We start from the raw sequence: 20,261 nt of genomic DNA, 5'->3' as shown, positions 1-20,261 counted from the left end.
CTCCTGAAATGACAAGATGTCTTGGGTAGCTAGGAGTTTCCCGGTCTAGCAGCCTCCCCCCTCCCAACTCAGGGATGGACCCAGAGCCATTCGGCTGGCTCCAATCTCAGCCCCCAAAACTTCAGTCTTGAATAGATAGCCTCTGTAGCATGGGACTGATACAAGCCGGACCCTGGCACAGGAGAATTGTCCATACACTCAATCCACTGTGCCAACAAAGCAACCTTGACTCTAGGATGGAATCAGAGATTGGCTGACTGGGATAAGCCATAAAGTTCTTGGAGGACTTTGCAGGGTGGCTAGAGAGGCCAGGAAAAGAATTTGGGGGATTTCCTGGTGCTGGAGGTTCCAGAGAATATGGAGAGAGGGTCAGCCAATCCCTCCACTTTCCTTGGATTTTTCAGGTCTTTATCTCAATTTCTGACTCCTGAGTTTTTATTACACTAGAACAAATTAGTTAATTGTTTCATCTGGCAGCTACAAAAATGAGTATAGATAGTCATAGAAAAAAAAATAGTTTAGCCAGGCGATGGTGGCGTATGCCTTTAATCCCAGCACTCCAGAGGCAGAGGCAGGCGAATCTCTTTGAGTTTGAGGCCAGCCTGGTCTCCAGAGTGAGTGCCAGGATAGGCTCCAAAGCTACAGAGAAACCCTGTCTCGAAAAACAAAACAAAACAAAAAAAAAAACGTTTAAAAATAATAGTCTTTAAAGAGAAAGTAAAGTAATATAAAAAAGGAATAAGCCATGTAAGAATGGGAAATACCATAAAACAGGTCATATGGAACTCACATAGTGCTTTGTTAACTTTGTATTATAAACGCTAATGAACAAAAAGCGACAGATGCTGAGAGACATTGGATTGTGGAAAGAACTGCTGAATTAAACCAGACTATATATTTTGGGGATGCCTTAAGAATGGAAGTCAGGAAATGAGTTGCATTGGGGGAGAGGTTATGCTTTTGTTTCTACAGGAGACAAAAAGCCAAGGATTCCTTCAAATTTAAAAAAGACCAGATTTGATTGGAGGAGACCTCCTGAAAATCTTGACTACAGACATAAAAACAAACCAGAAAGAAAAAAAGAAAAACTACAAGACAATCAAAGTATATGCTGATCCCTCTACATGGGAACAGCTCTGAGACTGGATGAGACATGATAAATCTGGTTGGCTACAGAGTCCTTATGACAGTTTGTTTATACAGTTCAAACAAACCTATAAAGTTGACAAATACCGGCCAGGCGTTGGTGGCACACACCTTTAATCCCAGCACTCCAGAGGCAGAGGCAGTCGGATCTCTGTGAGTTCGGGGCCAGCCTGGTCTCCAGAGCAAGTGCCAGGATAGGCTCCAAAGCTACACAGAGAAACCCTGTCTCAAAAAAAAAAAAAAAAAAAAAAAAGTTGACAGATGCCTTTTACCTGCTCAAACCAAAAACAGAAAATCATCTTTAGCTGACTTGTGCACACAGCACATTCCATATTTGTGTTAGTGCAGCTATGTATGTTACCTTTAAAATCATGTGTGTGTGTGTTTTTTTTAACAAAAGGAACAGACATTGAGAAAGACAAGTAGCCCAGGTGATCCAGCCTCTCAGAATGCATTTGTTGTAGTTTCCTCAAAATTCTGCATCCAGAAACACTTCAAAGCTGCTAGACTTGTCCATCACATAGAGACTAAACAAAAAATGATCAGGACTTAATCATTATCCCAATTTTTCCAGGGTCTCCTAAAGATGTCATAACCCCCAGGCAACAGGAAATAGTATAGAGAACATATTGCCCACATTTCCAAGATGTGGGGTGGGTGGTTTTTGGTCATTTGCTGGGTTATGGATGTTTATCATCCATTCGAGGGGTTGGTTACAAGTTGTTATTGGTCATGGTCAAGGAAGAAACTAAGCAAAGGAGGTTATGTTCAGGAATCTTTTTCTAAAAAGATTTTTAAAATAAAGGGGGTGGGGATACACACCTTTAATCTCATTACTCAGGAGGCAGAGGCAGGCAGATCTCTGTGAGTCTGAGGGCACCCTGGTCTCCAGAGTGAGTTCCAGGACAGCCTCCAAAGCAATACAGAGAAACTTTGCCTTGAAAAACAAAAAAGAAAAAAGAAAGAAAAGAAATGTAGGTTAGTAGTTAATCGTCTATAACAATCAAACTTGTAGTCATGTAAGTATGTTTCAAGGTCAAACATATTTTAGATAGACAGGTGGTCTTAAAACACTTCAGAGGCCTACAGAATATGGCATTTAAGATGTTTTAATAACATAAGACTTTTCATGACAATGAGACATGTCTGCTCCTGGCAGCACCAATTTACTTCAAAAAAGGGTGATGGGCATTGAAGAACCTCCATATGGAGTTTGCTTTCTTTGTGGCAAAGTTAACCACTGGTAGATCCTGACCTTGCCTCAACTGCTGACAGGATGCTGTCCAAATTGGACAAGCAGGACACAAAGGAAGGCAGCTGCTGAACTTTGCCAAGACAAGGTTGGACAGTCCTTCAAAATTCCTGCTTCACAGAAAATATTCTGTCAGATATTCTAGGCATATAGGCTGAAGATGGATGCCACAACATTGCAGATGAACCTTGGGTGACTGTCCAGGCGGCCAGCTGTCTCAGTCATTTCTATAGTTTTGGAAGTTGCTTGCTGTGTACTTACTTTTTACTCAGGTGATATTATATCCTTCTCAGGTCTCTGATGGGGTTGAAAAGTAGATAGTTATAGTTTTACAGTTTTCCTTGTTACCAAATTCAAACAAGAAAATTACATAAGAGATGTAATGTTTATAAGGTTGAGAAACATAAAAGGTTAAGGTATTTATCTAAGAAAATGTTTTAAGGTCTAAAAAGATATTTTTAGGATGGTAATACAAGTTATGATAGGAAGTGGTTTATGTATGAAACTTTGGACTCATCAAGATAGGATAGATAATGGAGTATTTTCTCTGAATTTGCCTAATACAAATGGACTGGGCATCGTGAATGTAATTCTTACTTGATAATTGTTCATATTGCACATAGTTTTATTTTTATTTAGACAAAAAGGGGGAAATGTTATGAAATATTTATTTACACTGTGTGAAGATATATTGCTGTGATTGGTGTAATGAAGAGCTGACTGGCCAATAGTAGACAGGAGAGAATAGGCAAGAATTCTGGGCAGACATGACTCTGGAGAGAAGAAAGGCTGATTCACCAGTAAGTTGCAAAGGAGGCAGGATGTACAGTACGTAAATGAGATAGTGAGCCACTTGGCAGAACATAGATTTAAAAATATGGGTTAAGTTATAAGACCTAAGCTGGGCGTTGGTGGCACACGCCTTTAATCTCAGCACTCAGGAGGCAGAGGCAGGTGGATCTCTGTGAGTTCGAGACCAGCCTGGTCTACAAGAGCTAGTTCCAGGACAGCCTAAGCCACAGAGAAACTCTGTCTCGAAAAAAAAAAAAAAAAAAAAAAAAAAAAAAAAGTTATAAGACCTAATTGGAAACAAGCTAAAAACCAAGTTTTCATAATTAACAGCAAGTCTCCATGTCATTATTTGGGGACCAGTGATCCAAGATAACCCAACAAGAAATCTTGCTATAGAAACTTCATGGAGTCCACAAGAGTAACCCTAGCAAAGACTCCTAGTGATGGGGGACACAGAGCCTGAACCACCCATCTTCTGTAACCAGAAAAACCCCACGTGGAAGTATTGGGACACCAACCCAGCCACAAAACCTTCCACCTACAGGTAGTCCTGCCTGCAGAGTGTTGTGGAATGGAAGCCTAGAAGACTCCTCATCAAAGAGACCAGAGAGAACTGCATCCAGCAACTGATGGGAGCAGATGCAGAGTCACACAAGTCAAACATTAGTCATACATCAGGAAATCACACAGAGGAGGGGGAGGAAGGACGGGAGGAGCCAGAGGGGACAGGGACACCATGAGAACCCAGCCCACAGAATCAGTTGACAGGGACTCATGGGGGCTCACACAGATCAGGGAGCCTGGAGGGGTCTGATCTAGAGCCTCTGCATATATGCAATGGCTCAGCAGCTTGGTGCTCTTGTGGGACTCCTAACAGTGGAAGCGGGGCTGTCTCTGACTCTTTTGCCTACTGGTGGGACCCTTTTCCTCCTACTGGGTTGCCTCGTCCAGCCTTGATAAGATGCTATGTGCCTGGTCTTATTGTAGAATATTATGCCGTGTTTGGTTGACGTCCCTGGGAGGCCTGAGCTTTCCTGAGGGTAGATGGAGGAGGAGGTGGATCTGGGGGAGAGGGGAAGTAAGAGGGAGAGACTGGGGGGAGGGGAGAGGAAACTGTGGCCAGGATGTAATATATGTGAGAAGAATAAAAGAAAATAATTTTTAATTTTTTTAAAAAGAAGTAAGAAATGAATAAAAGCTAAGAGGCCAGGAATTCCTACCTACATACAGACTTCAGGGTATTTAGCTAAATAATACACTTTGAGCCACACACGTTTGACTGGCATTTACCAAGACCTTACTACAAGTGACACCAAATGATGTAGAAATATTTGGAATTGATACAGCACAGATGGTAGAGAGCTTGCTTACCATGCACGAGTGCCTGCTGCTCTTCCAGAGGACCTGAGTTGAGTACCCAGCACCCAATTCAAATGGTTTACCATCACCTGTCACTCCAGTTCCTGGGAATCCGGCATGCTCTGGCCTCTGCAGGCACCTGCACACACATGGCACACATAAACTCAGTGGTGCACATAAACTCAGGCACATAAATATAAATACAAATAAATATTCTTAAAGATTCATCTATTTATTATGTATAGTGTTCTGTCTGCATGTATCCCCACATTTGCAGAAGAGGGCACCGGATCTCATTACAGATGGTTGTGAGCCACCATGTGGTTGCTGGGAATTGAGCTCAGGACCTCTGGAAGACCAGCCAGTGTTCTTTTTTTTTCCTCTGTGGCTTTGGAGGCTGTCCTGAAACTAGTTCTTGTAGACCAGGCTGGTCTCGAACTCACAGAGATCCGCCTGCCTCTGCCTCCCGAATGCTGGATTAAAGGCATGCGCCACCAATGCCCGGCTCCAGCTAGTGTTCTTAACCACTACCACTAACCTATCTCTCCAGCCCCTACAAATAAGTATTTTTTTTTAAGTTCAAGGGCATTGTCTTAGTTAGGGTTTCTATTGCTGTAATGAAACACCATGACCAAAGCAACTTGGGGACAAAGGGATTTATTTGACTTACACTTCCACATCACTGTTCATCACTGAAGGAAATCAGGACAGGAACTCAAACAGGATAGGAACCTGGAGGCAGGAACTAAAGCAAAGGCCATGGAGAAGTGCTGCTTCCTGACTTATTCCCTGTGGCTTGCTCAACCTGCTTTCTTATGGAACCCAGAACCACCAGGCCAAGGATGGAACCCATAGTACACTGAGCCCTTCCTTATCAATTATTAATTAAGAAAATGCCCTACAGTCTTGCCTACAGAGGGATCTTATGGAGGAATTTTCTTTCTTTTTTGGAGTTTTTCATTGTTGTTGTTGCTTTTTGGTTTTTTTTTTGGGGGGGGTTGTTTGTTTGTTTTTCGAGACAGGGTTTCTCTGTGTGTCCTTGTCTATCCTGGAACTCACTCTGTAGACCAGGCTGGCCTTGAACGCACAGAGATCTGCCTGCCTCTGCCTCCCAAGTGCTTAGATCAAAGGCGTGCACCACCACTGCCCAGGAATTCTCCTAATCGAGGTTCCCTCCTCTCATATGACTTTAGTTTGTGTCAAATTGAATTAAAACTAGCCAGCACAGCCGGGCATTGGTGGTGCATGCATTTAATCCCAGCCAGCCTGGTCTCCAGAGCGAGTGCCAGGATAGACTCCAAAGCTACACAGAGAAACCCTGTCTTGAAAAAAAAAAAAAACTAGCCAGCACAGTCATCCTCATTTACATAGAAAGATAGAGGCCAGGTGCTAGAGAGACAACTCAGCTCTTAAAGATAGGTGATGGGGAAGGCCTTCTGCACATATGTTTGTCTTATTGGTCGATGAATAAAGCACTGTTGGCCAATAGGGAAGCAAGACAGGTGGGACTAGGAGAGGAGGATTCTGGGAAACATAGGCAGAGTCAATGACCATGTAGGATGCCAGAGGAGTAACAGGTCCGGACTCTTTCTCAGGTAAGATAAGACCATGTGGAAATACTTACATTAATAGAAATGGGTTGTAATTAAGACAGAGCTAGCCAATAAGAAGCCCAAGCCAATGGTAATATAATATAGCATCTGCATGTTCATTTGGGGCTGACGAGGCTCTAGGACCAGGCTGGCGGGAAGAATGCGCATAACAGCTAGGCTCACAAGGAAATAGAAAAGACAGATCTAGGTCAGGTTGGACATCAGTAACATCGTGGTAGATTCCAGAGGCAGGGGTACACGTTAGCCAGCAGCCTGAAGAATGGAAATTGTGGTGCTTGTAAGGAGGGGAAGGATCAGGAAGACAGGAGAAGGGATGTTGGAGGTTTGAGAAATACAGTTAAAATTGGATGATCAGGCCCATCTAATCCCAGCACTAAGGAGGCAGAGACAGGTGAATATCTGTGAGTTCGAGGCTAGCCTGGTCTACAGAGTGAGTTCCAGGACTGAAACCCTGTCTCGAAAGGAAGGAAGGAAGGAAGGAAGGAAGGAAGGAAGGAAGGAAGGAAGGAAGGAAGGAAGAAGGAAGGAAGGAAGGAGCTGACTTACTAGGATAGTAGAACCATATGATATTTACCCTTAGGTCCGACTTATTTCACTTAATGTCCCAAAGCTCATCTGTGTTGCAAATGTGTCGGAATAGCTTCTTTTTCAGGACTGGGTAATACTCCATTGCACAGGGCACATTCTTCTGTCCATGACCACATGCTACTCCCCCTCTTTGACTATTGGAAATGACGTTGCTATGGATACTGGGGCACAAGTATCTGTCTGTATCCCTGCTTTCAAAATTATCTTTTTTGTCTTCCAGCCCTGTGGGGTTTAATGACCATTTTATACAGGATGGAGAGGAGACAGGTGGGAGGACTTGACCAGGGCGCAGCCTTGGGCCACAGAAACTCACTGGGACGCTAGGGTTCTGGCATCTCCTCTGAAGAGATACTTGGGGACCCAACACTGGCAGAACTGAACTAAAGCACAAAGTTAGGAGTCGTTGCCATGGCAGCAGGGAAGAGAGACTGAAGGTGGAGGGTAGAGAGCAGACATCTGGGATGCAGGGAGGAGTGCCAGCAGAGCCGGCCAGGGAAGACAGATGCTCTTTGAAACTAGCAGAGATTTCAAGGCTGACCCTATGTCAGGTGGCTCAGTGTGCTAATCACAGCTTTCCTGAGGGCTGTGCACCCCTCAGCTGATTGCTTGCCCTCTCTGAACCTTGGTGCTCCTCTCTATAAATTGGTGGTAACAAATGGTTTTGTCTCATTGGATGGATGCAACACTTAAATGTGATAAACTATGGTTTGGAAAGCCCCTGGCAAACACCAGAGAAGGGATCTCAGAAGTCAAGGAACCCAGAAGAGGAACAGCTGTCTTGCCTGCTGAGCTGCCAGAAGGACTATGAGTCACTGTCCTTGCTGACTGATACAGACAGTATCTGAAGATGTGTTTATCTGGAAAACCTACTTGGAACCATTCACCTGGAGAAAAGCTGAGGGACCCGAGTAACATACCCCAGAGGGTAAAATCCAGAAAGGGGTGCCAAGAACAGAGGGTTGGAAATAAGGCAAATGCTCAAAGAAAGGCTGGCTAGGATGTCTGTGCACTCGGGAAAAGAGAAGCCACGCCCTCACTGTAGGATTGTGTAGTTTCAGTCCAGGGAGCATTTTAGGACTCATTTGTCAACCATTCATTATCTGCACTGAAGGAGAAACAGGGTACAGGAGCTGTCCCGGCACTCATCCAAGAAACTAACAAAGTCCCAGCGTGGTATCCCACACCTACAATCCAAGCCCCGAGGCTGAAGCAGGAGGGTCATGAGTTCCAGGCCAGCCTGGACTACAGAATGAGACCTCATGTCAGAAAACTTTTTAAAGAGCAGTGGCTGCTCTTCTAGAGGACCCAGGTTCAATGCCAGCACACATGTGGCAGCTCACGGTTATCTTTAACTCCAGCTCCAGTGGATCCAATGCCCTCTTCTGGCATAATACCTTTTCTAAAGTGAGATATAGTGGTGCACACCTGTAGTCCCATCACATGATAGGAGGATGAGGAGTTCAAGGGTAGCCTGGGCTACATGAGATCTTGAAGAGTTGAGGCTCTACCTATCATCCATGAAGCCTTAGGAAAAAAGGAAATGGAGAAGGAAGAAGAAAAAAAAAAAGCAAACTTTAAAATATCAAGAACTGCCAGGCAGTGGTGGCCTGCGTCTTAATCCCAGCACTCAGGAGACCACAGAGGCAGATCTCACAGAGGCAGATCTCTGTGAGTCTGAGGCCAACCTGGTCTACAGAGTTCCAAGACAGCCAGAGTACTTAAAATAAATAAATCTTAAATATATATACATATAAATATAAAATACATATATTTTAATAATTTTGTGTCTATAGTTATATATTAATATATAATAATTTTACATATATATATCAAGAGCTGGGCACAGTGGCACACACCTTTAATCCCAGAAGTTGGGAGTCAAAGGCAGGAGGATCTCTGAGTTTGAGGCCAGCCTGCTCTCTATAATGAGTTCCAGAACAGCCAGAATTACATAAAGACTGTCTCAAAAATAAATAGACGATATATACATATATATGACATATCTGTTAATCACACTTTTTATCACTGTTGAAAATATCCGAGAAAAACAATTAGATTTTTTTTCAGTTTAGGGTTTTTTCCTAGGGGTGGTATTTGTTAGATTTTATTTTTTTTAGTTATGTGTCTTTGTGTAGGATATGCACATGAGTGCAGGTGCCCAAGGAGGCCAGAGGCCTGGAATCGTCCTGAAAACGGAGTCACAGGTGGTTATGGGTCACCTGGCATGGATGCTAGGAATGGAACTCAGGTCCTTCCAAGAGCAGTATGTGTTCTTAACCGCTGGGCCACCTCTCCAGGGCCTCGGTTTTGCTTTATTGTTGTTGTTTTTGTTTTGATTCAGGGATTCTCTGTGTGGCACTGGCTGTCCTGGAACTCAATATGTAAACACCTGCCTCTGTCTCCTGAGTGCTGGGATTAAAGTCGTGTGCCACCACTCCAGACTCAGGTTCTGTGGGGTATTTTGTTGTTGTTGTTTTGGTTTTTTTGTTTTGTTTTGTTTTGTATTGTGAGAAACAGTTTTAAAGGAGAAGAGATTTATCTGAACCCGTGCTCTGAGAAATGTCCGTCAGCTGCTTCTGCTGCAAAGGCCTGAAACAAGGCTCTGCCTACAGACCATGCCATGAACAAAACAGCCGGCCTCAGAGCAGCCAGGAGTGGAGGTGAGGGGAAGGCAAGGAGAGAGAATATAGCAGAGGACCCAGGCTCCACCTGGTAACTTTCCAGCCACCTCCCAGAAATGCTGACAAGTTCCGTCGTGATTATGAAGTCAGAACCCTTAGGACCCCATCACTTCCCAAAAGGCCATTCATAGCAAACGAGTGTGGGGATGTACCCGATTCAAACCATACCAGTATCACTTAATTAGCCAGGCAGTGATGACTACCTCATCACGGCAGAGTCAAACAGCTCCTGGCTTGCTTGTGCAGACTCAACATCTTCTTGTGGTTTTCACCTTTAAAAAATCCTTCCCTTGCCCCCTTCACACAGCAATCTCAAGTTTGGCTCAGAGACTGCTAGCAGTTTCAATAATTAATTGAAATAATTAATTGGTTTTGTTTGTTTGGTTGGTTGGTTGGTTGTTTTTGTTTTTTTTCAGACAGGGTTTCTCTGTGTAGTTTTGGAACCTGTCCTGGAACTCACTCTGTAGACCAGGCTGGCCTCAGACTCACAGAGATTAGCCTGTCTCTGCCTCCCAAGTGCTGGGATTAGAGGCATATGCAACCACCGCTTGGCAATTTTAATTGTAATTCAGATTGAGTCTGTGGTCTTTTCCCAGGAGTCTTGAACTCAGTAACTTCTCTCCTTCCACTGAAGGTCCTAGGAAGGGAACTCAGGGTGTCTGGCTTGCACAGCAGGTACCTTTACTCACTGAGCCATGTCACCAGCCCAACTGACTGCTGTGTTTTGAGCTATGTTGCCTTGGATGATTCTTCAGCCTCAGTTTCCCCAGCAGCTGGCACCACTGACCTAGGATAACTAATTTCTCTTGTGGAAAAATTTTGTAAAACAAATCGCATGAGGACTTGGGGTTGGGGCTGTCGCTCAGCAGAGTACTTAGTCATAATTCAGTTGGCAGGGTACTGGCATGGGTGACGGCCTAGATTCAAGCCCCACAACCGAAAAACCTGGCTTGGTAGTACATATCTATAACTCCAGTGCTTGGAAGAGATAAAGGCAGGAGGATCAAAAATTGAAGATCATCCTTGGCTACATAGCAAGGCCAACCTGGGCTACAAGAGACTTTGTCTAAAAAAAACAGGAAGAAAGTCATGTGAAGGGCTGAGGTGTCTCTAAATGGTAGAGCCTACTTGCTTCACATGGACCGTATCCCCAGCACTGCAGAAAAAATAAATCATATAAGCTTATTAAACTAGTAAATTGAGGTAGACTATCCATCATTACTAAATGATCAATATTTTAATCAAATCAAATCAATATTATTAATCAAAATGAGCATGGTGGCACACACATTTAATCCTACACTTGAGAGGTAGAGACAGGTAGATCTCTGTGAGTTTAAGGCCAGTCCAGTCTATATAGCAAGGCCAACCAGGCCAACCAGGGCTATATAATGAAATCTTGTTTAAAAAAAATAATAAAATAAACCGGGCAATGGTAGTGCACACCTTTAATTCCAGTACTTGGGAGGCAGAGGCAGGTGGATCTTTGTGAGTCTGAGGCCAGCCTGATCTACTGAATGAGTTCCAGGACAAGCTCCAAAGCTACAGAGAAACCCTGTCTCGAAAAAACAACAACAACAAAACAACAATAACAATAATAATAATAATAATAATAATAATAATAATAATAATAAAGCTGGGTGGTGGTGCACACCTTTAATACCAGAACTGGTCTGAAGAGCAAGTTCTAGGACATCCATGGCTACCCCCTGTCTCAAGAAACCAAATCATAATAATAAATAATTGCTGTTTTATATATCTAGATAATATATATTACTCAAGTCATGTGCACATGAAAGTCATTTGTGTTATATCCTTCTGTTTTATTTTGAGGTAAGGGTATCACTGTATAGCCCAGGCTGGCCTTGAACTCACACCTCCACTACCTCAGCCTCCAGAGTGCTGGGATTATATGGGCATTGTAACCACAAAGTGCAGCTGGGTTCAGTTCTGCTGTAAGACAGCTAGCTGCTACTCCTTGGCAGTCATCACCATTGACCTTCAAGATGTGCAGCCTCCCCACCCTCTCATCTCCTAAGTCAAGGTAGCAAAGGTAGTTCCCAAAGTAATCAGCTTATTGGAAGGCACACAAGGCTAAGTAAATATAAATAAGAATAATGTATAAAACCCTGGGACTGGAGACATGGCTCAATAGTTAAAAGCAATTATTGCTCTTGCAGAGGATCAAGGTTTAGTTCCCAGAACCCACAAGGTGGTTCACAGCCATATGTGACTCCAGTTACAGAAGATCTCACACCCTCTCCTGATCTCCAAGGGTACCAGACGTTCATGTGATTGTACATACATTTACTCGGGCATACACAGATACACATAAAACTAAATTAAAAAGAAAAGAAAAGCAATGTTTTGGGGCTTTTTGTTTTTGTTTTGAGACAGGGTTTCTCTGGATAACAGTTTTGGTTGTCCTGGAACTCGATCTGTAGACCAGGCTGGCCTAGTCACAGAGATCCACCTGCTTCTGCCTCCCAGGTGCTGGGATTAAGGTGTGTGACACCACTGCCCTGCTTTTTTCCAATTTTGGTTTGATTGGTTAAGGAATCCATTAAACATGTTACCACGCCAGGCATGGTGGCGCACGTCTTTATTCCCAGCGTTCGGGAGGCAGAGGTGGGGGATCTCTGTGAGGCCAGCCTGGTCCACAGAGTGAGTTCCAGGACAGCCAGGGCTTCCCAGAGAGACCCTGTCTTGAAAAAAAATAACAAAAAAGTCTGATAGTCACTTTTTTGACACTGACTAGTCAATATGGATGTCTTCCTTTTTTTAACCCCTCTGGCCATAGCATGAACTCAACGTTGACCTCCTGAGGATAGTCACAAACATAAGTAGTTTTTTTTTTTTTAAATACAACATTTATTCCTTAGATGGTCTGATACAGAACAGCTTTCTTTTCATTCTGAATTTGGAAGTTCTATACAACTGAGTACAAAGAGAAACAAAAAGTACCAAAACCAAACTTGTGATTCTGTTCATGTGGCATAAACCAGTTTTGTACATGACATGTAGCAGCAGTTTTAAATTCCCTTTAGAAAAATATGAATTCTACAGTTATTGTGTCCTGTTTAATGCATGGGCTGAAATCATCAGGATCAACTTCTTGAGGAAAGAGAGGAAAGAGACAAACATAAGTTTTGCACACATCTCAGAGGAATTTGTATGTCAGAGTACATAGATAACCTGTTTCACACACACAAAAAAAATCGCAAACATTTGTTGCCAAGTTAGTTAAAATTTTCACCAATCAAGATTTAGAGATAGGGGTGTCCTTGAATGTCACATCATTTACAACGCAAGCTTTTCAGTCCAACCAATCAGACTAGTTTGTTCCTTCTGTTGTTAGAACAGCTATAACGTTTCTAAAGAACTAAAGCTGCATAGTGACTATTTCTATGGTTTAGGGAGGAGGTTGGTCAACCATTGGAAAGTCCTCAGCTTCCCTAAGGCTTGGGAACCTGGACTTTATTTCACCCTACAGGTAAAATGGAGTCTGAAGTCAAAATGGCAGTTCTCAGGCTAACATGCTTTTGCCTGCTCCCTTCAAAAACAGAGAAAAAGACCACCTTGGGGGCAGACAGAAGTTTTTTTTTTTTTCTTATTTCATTTTACAGTTTGTTCGCCATCAACCAGGGAAGTCAGGGCAAGAAGTCAAGGCAGGAACTGATTCGAGGCCATGGAGGAATGCTGCTGTTTGCTCCACATGATTTGCTCAACCTGCGCTCTTAGAGCATGCAGGACCCCAAGCCCAGGAGGTCCTAGTTCAATAATCAATCAAGAAAATGAACCATGCCAGGCTTTAGTGCCAGCATGAGATGGCACAAAGAGGCAGGAGGATGGATCTATATGAGTTCTAGGACAGCCTGGTCTACATAGTGAGTTCCAGGACACGCAGGGCTATGTAGAGAGACACTGTCTCAAAAGAAAGTAAGGAAAGAGAGACACAGAGACAGAGAGGAGAGGAGAGGAGAGGAGAGGGGAGGGGAGGGGAGGGGAGGGGAGGGGAGAAGAGAAGAGAAGAGAAGAGAAGAGAAGAGAGGGAAGAAGGGAGAGAGGAAGAGAGAGAGAGGCTTGCTCGTAGACCAGTCTGGTGGGGCATCTTCTCACGTGAGGCTCTCCTTTCCCAAATGACTACAGCTTGTGTAAAGCTGACACAGAACTAGCAGTAGCAAGGTACCTGCCACCCAATTTTGATGCCAGAGAACCATACAGCGTAAGGCAAGAACCAAATCTTGGACCAGAGAGGTAACTCACGACTGCCTGTAACTCTTTTTTAAGAAACAGAAAAAGCTGGGGAATGGTAGCACACACCTTTAATCCCAGCACCAGAGTGGCAGAGGCAGGGGGATCTCTGTGAGTTTGAGACCAGCCTGATCTACAGGGCAATTCCCAGAACAGACAGGGATGTTATACAGAGAAACCCTGCCTGGAAAAACCAAAAAAGAAAGAATAGAAAAAAAGAGAGGTTGGGGAAGGAGGGAGAGAGGGAGAAGAAATAAACCCTGCAAGTTGTCCTCTGACTTCAACATGAGTACTGTGACAAGCTTCACCCATAAATTTATTGAATTAAGTAGTTTAAAATGCACTTTTTGGGGTTTTGTGTTTTCTTTGTGGAGTTTGTTGTTTTTGAGACAGACTAGACAGCCTGGTCTAGTCTCAAACTCACAGAGATCTGCCTTTGCTTCTTGAGTGTTGGGATTAAGGGTGTACGCCACCATTGAAGGCTAAAATGTACTTTAAAAAAAAAAAAAAAGAGGAAGAACAGAGCTGAGGGCTCTCATGGGAGTGGGCAGAAGAGCGTCCCTGAAAAGGGCAGAGAAAGTGACTAAGGGGAGGATTTAGCTGGCCTGCATGGTGGGGGAGGGAGGGGGAAGGAGGGGGAAGGGAGGGAGGGAGGGGGTCACGATGCATACAAGCGCTCTCTGGCACTGGAATACACCTGATGTTTCACCACCGGGCTCCAGCAGGAGAGCCCGCTAGCATCACCTGACATATCTGTCCTGCACCAGCATCAGTTGGAAGAGTCCCAAGTAGTTTGCAGGTCTTGCTGACTGGGTTAGGGCTGCGGCAGGTCTGGGTCTCCCTCCTTTTCCAAGTGGCAAGAATAGCAACATTCATTCACTGGGGCCCCCGAGTGGGTGGGGCATGGAAGGAACTATTCCAGTCATGTTCGTGGGCAGGAGGTCCCAAAGAAGAGATGTAAGACACATCTCAGTCATTAGATTTTCTCTAAGTCAAGTGAAATCTTCACTAATTGCTCAGAAACCCGATCCTGGGTATAATGGAGCTCTGGCTGCAGGATTCTCTCAGTCACAGTGTTTTCTGCAGTAGCCGCAGAGAACAGGGAGGTCCCTTGAACCACATCATGGTCTTCTCTGGTTACCATGGAAATACCTGTCTTCCCCCCCCAGAGAATGACACACCTTCATGGCAGGAGACTGCTGCTCTGGAGACACATTTGAGACCCTGGAGAATTTTATCAAGGCCACAGATGCCCAAGTATCTTCCCAAAAGGATAGCCATGAAGAGGAGCCCACCTCAGCTCCATCCCCGTGTGCATGGCGCACGCCTTTATTCCCAGCACTCGGGAGGCAGAGGTAGGAGGATCTCTGTGAGTTCGAGGCCAGCCTGGTCTCCAGAGGGAGGATAGGCTTCAAAGCTACACAGAGAAACCCTGTCTCCAAAAACAAAAACAAAAACAAACAAAAAAAAGAATGTTACTGGTCACATGGAACAGAGAAAATGAAGGCTGGCAGGTAGCAGGCAGGCAGGAGGTGGCCAAGTTGATGCTGACTCCTTACTATAGAGCTGGACTCCTGCTCTACCTTCAGCTGTTCAGCAGTTATGAAGCCAGCACTGAGGTGGCTTTGAGAGAAGTCAGTCCAAATCAGTATTAATGCCACACGTTCCTAGAGCATGGACAAGCTCCGAGCCTGGAAGGTGGACTCTAGAAGACATTTCATGGAAATGATGCTGACCTGACCCCAGAGAGCTTTGAACTTGAGACCTGGAAACATACCACCCAGTCCTTCTATAGGGAATAAAAACAAGAGTCCAGAGAAGAGAACTGGGTCACAAAAAAAAAAAAAAAAAAAAAAAAAGTGCTTGGGAGACTGAGGCAGAAAGACCATAAAAGAAACAAGCCTGGGATGTATAACCAAGACACAAGAAAAAAAAAAAAAAAAAAAAGCCAGGCCCAGCAGTCCATGCCTATAATTCTAACACTCAGGAGGCAGAGGGAAAAGGATTGCCGGGCAGTGGTGGCACACGCCTTTAGTCCCAGCACTGGAGAGGCAGAGGCAGATGAGGATTTCAGTGTGTTCGAGGCCAGCCTGGTCTACAAAGTGAGCTCTAGGACAGCCAGAGCTATTACACAAAGAAACCCTGTCTAGAAATAAACAATAACAACAAAAAAAAGTGAAATAAAAATAGCAATGTTGCTTCTCAAGCCAAGCAAGGTTGGCACATGCCTATAAACTCAACACTTTAGAGATGAAGTCCTCAAATGCTTAGGGTGTTCAAAGTTAGCCTAGGAGACCTAGGAATTTGTCTCAAAACAAGACAAATATGATGGTGCACTCCTTTAACCCCAGCACTCTCAAGGCAGAGGCAGTCAGAGCTCTATGAATTGCAGCTCTCTTCTCCGTTTACCCACACTAGGAAGAACAGAAGTTAGTCTTAGGGCCATCATCAGGAAAACAAAGGCAAAGCCTGTGTTTCCTTGGCAGCAGTCAGTTGCTTTTGGTCTGGTAGAGGTCAAGTTGATCATGACCTCTGACTATGATCTCTGGACTGGCTATGTGGGGCTTGACTAGGGCTCAGAAGGTCTCTGCTATTTGGGGAGCACTTCTGCCCTTTGTTGTAAGGGGTTCATCAGCCGGGCCTGTTGTTCCTAGGATCTGAGGCAACTGAAGGGGGCACTGATCCTGAGAACAGGCTAGTCACAAAGGCAGTTTAGGCCTTAAGGAGTCAGGCAATGCATGGCAGCTTCTCGAGGCTGCTCTGGGAATCTGGACTCTGGTGGCTGACCTTTGACAATGGTATTATGATGCAACATGAAGCCGGGGATGTCAGGCTTTTATCCTGCTTTTAATTACCCATGAGACCTCTACGGGGCCAAGGGAAGACTGGTGTTTTTCAGCAAGGGCAGCCTCCAACTCCCTGCCACCTGCCCTCTCACCTAAATCCCACCTGTTTCAAAGTATGTGTGTGTGGCAATAACTGTTTACAAGCAAAGAGGTCAGTCAGATCTGGCACCACACACTAGCACACCAGGCACGCACACAGGTTCCAGCTGGCCAAGGGCCTACAAGAGCTGGAGAGCCAAAGCTACAGAGAAACCCTGTCTCGAAAAACCAAAAGAAGAAGAAGAAAGAAGAAGAAGAAAGAAGAAAAGAAGAAGAAGAAGAAGAAGAAGAAGAAGAAGAAGAAGAAGAAGAAGAAGAAGAAGAAGAAGAAAAGGAAAAGAAGAACAACTGAAGAGTAGTTTGGGGAGAACCACTTGCCCTGCTCTGCACCAGGCCAAGCCCATGAGTTCCCTTTGAGATCTAGACTCAGACCCACAGAAAGTGTTTTCCTCGCTCCTGTGCTCCCAGACTCTTGAGTGGCAGCGGTTCAGCCTGAAGCCAGGAGTTGGCCATTACCAATAACTGAGCATCTACAATGGATACCGACATGTCCATTCACTGCCTTAAATACAGGGTAAAACAGACAAAATTGTGCTGTTCTTTAAGCTTACAGCCTTAGCAGGGGATACAAGAGAAAAGGCAGGGCCAGATTTGAGGGCATGTGGCCTGTATATGATACAATACTCCTCACTTTTGCAGGGCCCTTAATTTATGCCCTGCTGTCCCTGTCTTGAACCTTGCAACTATTTTGAACCAAGGCCTTTGTGTTTGGTTTTTTTGTTTTGTTTTGTTGGCTTTCCAAGACAGGGTTTCACTGTGCAGCTTTGGAGCCTGTCCTGGAACTCACTCTGTAGACCAGGCTGGCCTCAAACTCAGAGAGATCCCTCCTACCTCTGCCTCCCGAGTGCTGGGACTAAAGGTGTGAGCCACCACCACCCAGCCTAATCCGTCATGTTTTTAATAATGTGGCTAGCTAAATTATGTAGCTAGTCCAAAACACAGGTAATCATAATGCAACATGATAAATACCATTATGCCATGATGATGCATGCCTATAATCCCAGCACTTTCCAGGTAGATGCAGGAGGAATGAGAAGTTCAAGGTCAGTCTTACACAGTGACTGTTTACACAAGACCAGTTTAGTTTACGTGGACTCTGTCTCATAACACCAAAATAACACTAAAATTGAGGATATGAACCAGAAACAAAAACAAAAACAAATAGCCGGGCGTTGGTGGCACACGCCTTTAATCCCAGCACTTGGGAGGCAGAGGCAGGCGGATCTCTATGAGTTCAAGGCAAGCCTGGTCTCCAGAACGAGTGCCAGGATAGGCTCCAAAGCTACATAGAGAAACCCTGTCTCGGAGAAAAAAAAATTAAGGATATGCAGGCAAACACTTCTCAGAGCAAGGGCATCCCAGGTGAGTTTGAGTCTGGAAGGGTGCCTGGAAGACGTCAAATGCAGAGGAGGGAGGACCACATTCCAAGTAAGGGAGGAGCAGATGCAAACACCAGCTCTCACCTTAGATGAGCTTTCTCAGGAGAGAAAGCTAGGGGAGCTTCCTGGAACTGCTGTAGCGGGGAATGCGGGGGGCCTGTGATGAGCACAGGATGAACTGAGGCCCACTAATAGCCAGGAGAACCCTAAAGAAATGGAAGTGTGGTTCAGGGATAAACAGGCCAAGGGAGGGGAACCCACACATACATGCAGAGACGATTTAGAGAAGGCACAGGACTGAGACGTCTACAGGAGACAGGTGGACTTCATTCAAAAGAATGGTGCTGAGACAATTACTGTGTACATGGAAGAATGGGATTAGACTCTGGTCTCACACAACACAGAGAACTGAACTCTGGGCAGATCTCTCCAGGAGAGCCCCACCAGGTTTGCAGGCTGGCAGGCTGGGGCCTCGGGTCTTCAAACTTGGGATGGGTGGTATTGAGATGCGCGTTACTTATAGCATTCCCTTTGCTGACATCAGGCAAGCTAAATTATTTCATCTTAACTTTGCTTAGAGCCCTTGCTCCATGGCACATCCTGTACTTGAACATGTCGGAAATAGAGGCAAAATCAGGAGTTAAGAGCCAGCCAAGGCTGCATGATATCCTGCCTCAAAATAACGAGAATGGGTGGGGCGTTGGTGGCACATGCCTTTAGTCCCAGCACTCGGGAGGCAGAGGCAGGTGGATCTCTGTGAGTTCGAGGCCAGCCTGGTGTCTACAGAGCGAGTGCCAGGACAGGCTCCAAAGCTACACAGAGAAACCCTGTCTAGGGGAAAAAAAAAAAAAAAAAAACGAGAATCAATCATTTTGTAAATAGGGGTCAAAACAAACAAACTTTAGGGGTGCCAAAGAGGTGGCACAGCAGTTATGAACACTTGTCCCTCTTAGGGAGGACCGAGGTTCCATTCCTAGCACCCACATGGTGGCTCACAACTGTAATTCCAGTTGAGGGAATCTTCTGGTCTCTGAAGGCATCAGGCATGCACATTATTTTTCATTTCTTACCTTTATTTTTATGCATGTGGGTGTTTTGTTTATGTCTGCACAGCACATGCGTACAGTGCAGAAGACCACCGTGAGCCAACATGACAGGTCTGGGACTAGACCTTGGGTTCTCTGAAAGAACAGTAGTGCCGCTCTTAACCACTGAGTCATCTCTCCTCTCCAACCCCCAAATGAGTGTATCTTTAAAAAAAAAAAAATCAGGACTAAAGCTGCAGTTCTGTAGAGCAATTGCCTAGCATGTGCAGCAGCATGGGTTCAGTCCCCAGCCACACAAAATAAACTCCTTTCAAGTCTGGTCTTTTATCTAATCTCCCTGGCTCCTCGGGACCTTTGGATCTAAGATCTCGGATTGCTACTCACCATTCGCCCCTGCCACAAAAGAGTATCTCAATAACCCAACAGAGAGGCAGGCGGTAGCTCAGAGGTAGAATGCTTGTCTAGCTAACTTTTTCATCCCAAGCACTGCAGAAAATTTAATTTACTGCTAGTTCCAGGACAACCAGAGCTACACAGAGAAACCCTGTCTCGAAAAAAACAAAAGGAAAGGTTAATTGCTTTGAAAAAAAAAAAAAATTCACCTAAGCCCTTGAAAGGCTTTACTTCAAGCAAAGGTTTGTAGGACAAACGGCATCCTCTGGTGCCTGAATTTTCCTGGGGTTCCCACCCCCACTCGGCAACTACTTCCTTCCTTAAAATTCATCTCAGTAACAACTTTAGATTTTAAAATTTAAAACATCCATTTTAAAACATCCTAGTCCAAACGATATCTATAAGGTTTAGGCTGGTTATCTGTGACTGGGTGAGGAGAAGGGTGAGTTAATGGGTGGCTATGACATAGCCGAGATCTGTCGAATTTGGGAGGACCGGCACGTAATTCCCCACTAAAGAACGCCAACCGATCCTCATCCTAAGAGCCCCCCTCTTAGAGTTCCTACCAGCAGCACCCCAACAGGGTCAAGATGGTAGAACGTGCCAGAGGCGCAGGCGCACTCGAAACCTCCGCCAGTTTCTTGGCCACCCAGACAACTACCGCCCACACTGCGCAAGCGCACAGGCGGACCAAGCTTTCCCTCCCCCTCCCCCCCTCCCTGTATCAACAGGAGGCCCTCTCCCAGCCAAATCCACTGCGCAAGCGCTGCGCCTTGACTCCGCCCCCCGACCAATAGGAAGCCGCGGTGTACG

The 20,261-nt window shown here is 45.0% G+C and overlaps 1 long non-coding RNA gene across 1 annotated transcript; it reads right to left on the bottom strand.

Annotated features, from left to right (window-relative positions):
* Positions 1 to 2,557: 2,557 nt before the first annotated feature.
* LOC118239220 lies at positions 2,558 to 20,099 on the bottom strand. Its single transcript, XR_004770905.1, has 4 exons — positions 20,015 to 20,099; positions 19,080 to 19,190; positions 4,562 to 4,688; positions 2,558 to 2,695 (listed from the first exon to the last, which is right to left on the bottom strand). It is a non-coding gene; the product is annotated as an uncharacterized LOC118239220 (long non-coding RNA).
* Between the last annotated feature and the right edge of the window lie 162 nt (positions 20,100 to 20,261).

The sequence above is a fragment of the Cricetulus griseus genome, chromosome 7, assembly GCF_003668045.3.
Source record: "Cricetulus griseus strain 17A/GY chromosome 7, alternate assembly CriGri-PICRH-1.0, whole genome shotgun sequence".
Taxonomy (NCBI): Eukaryota; Metazoa; Chordata; class Mammalia; order Rodentia; family Cricetidae; genus Cricetulus; species Cricetulus griseus.
This window is presented reverse-complemented; position numbering and strand designations above follow the sequence as displayed.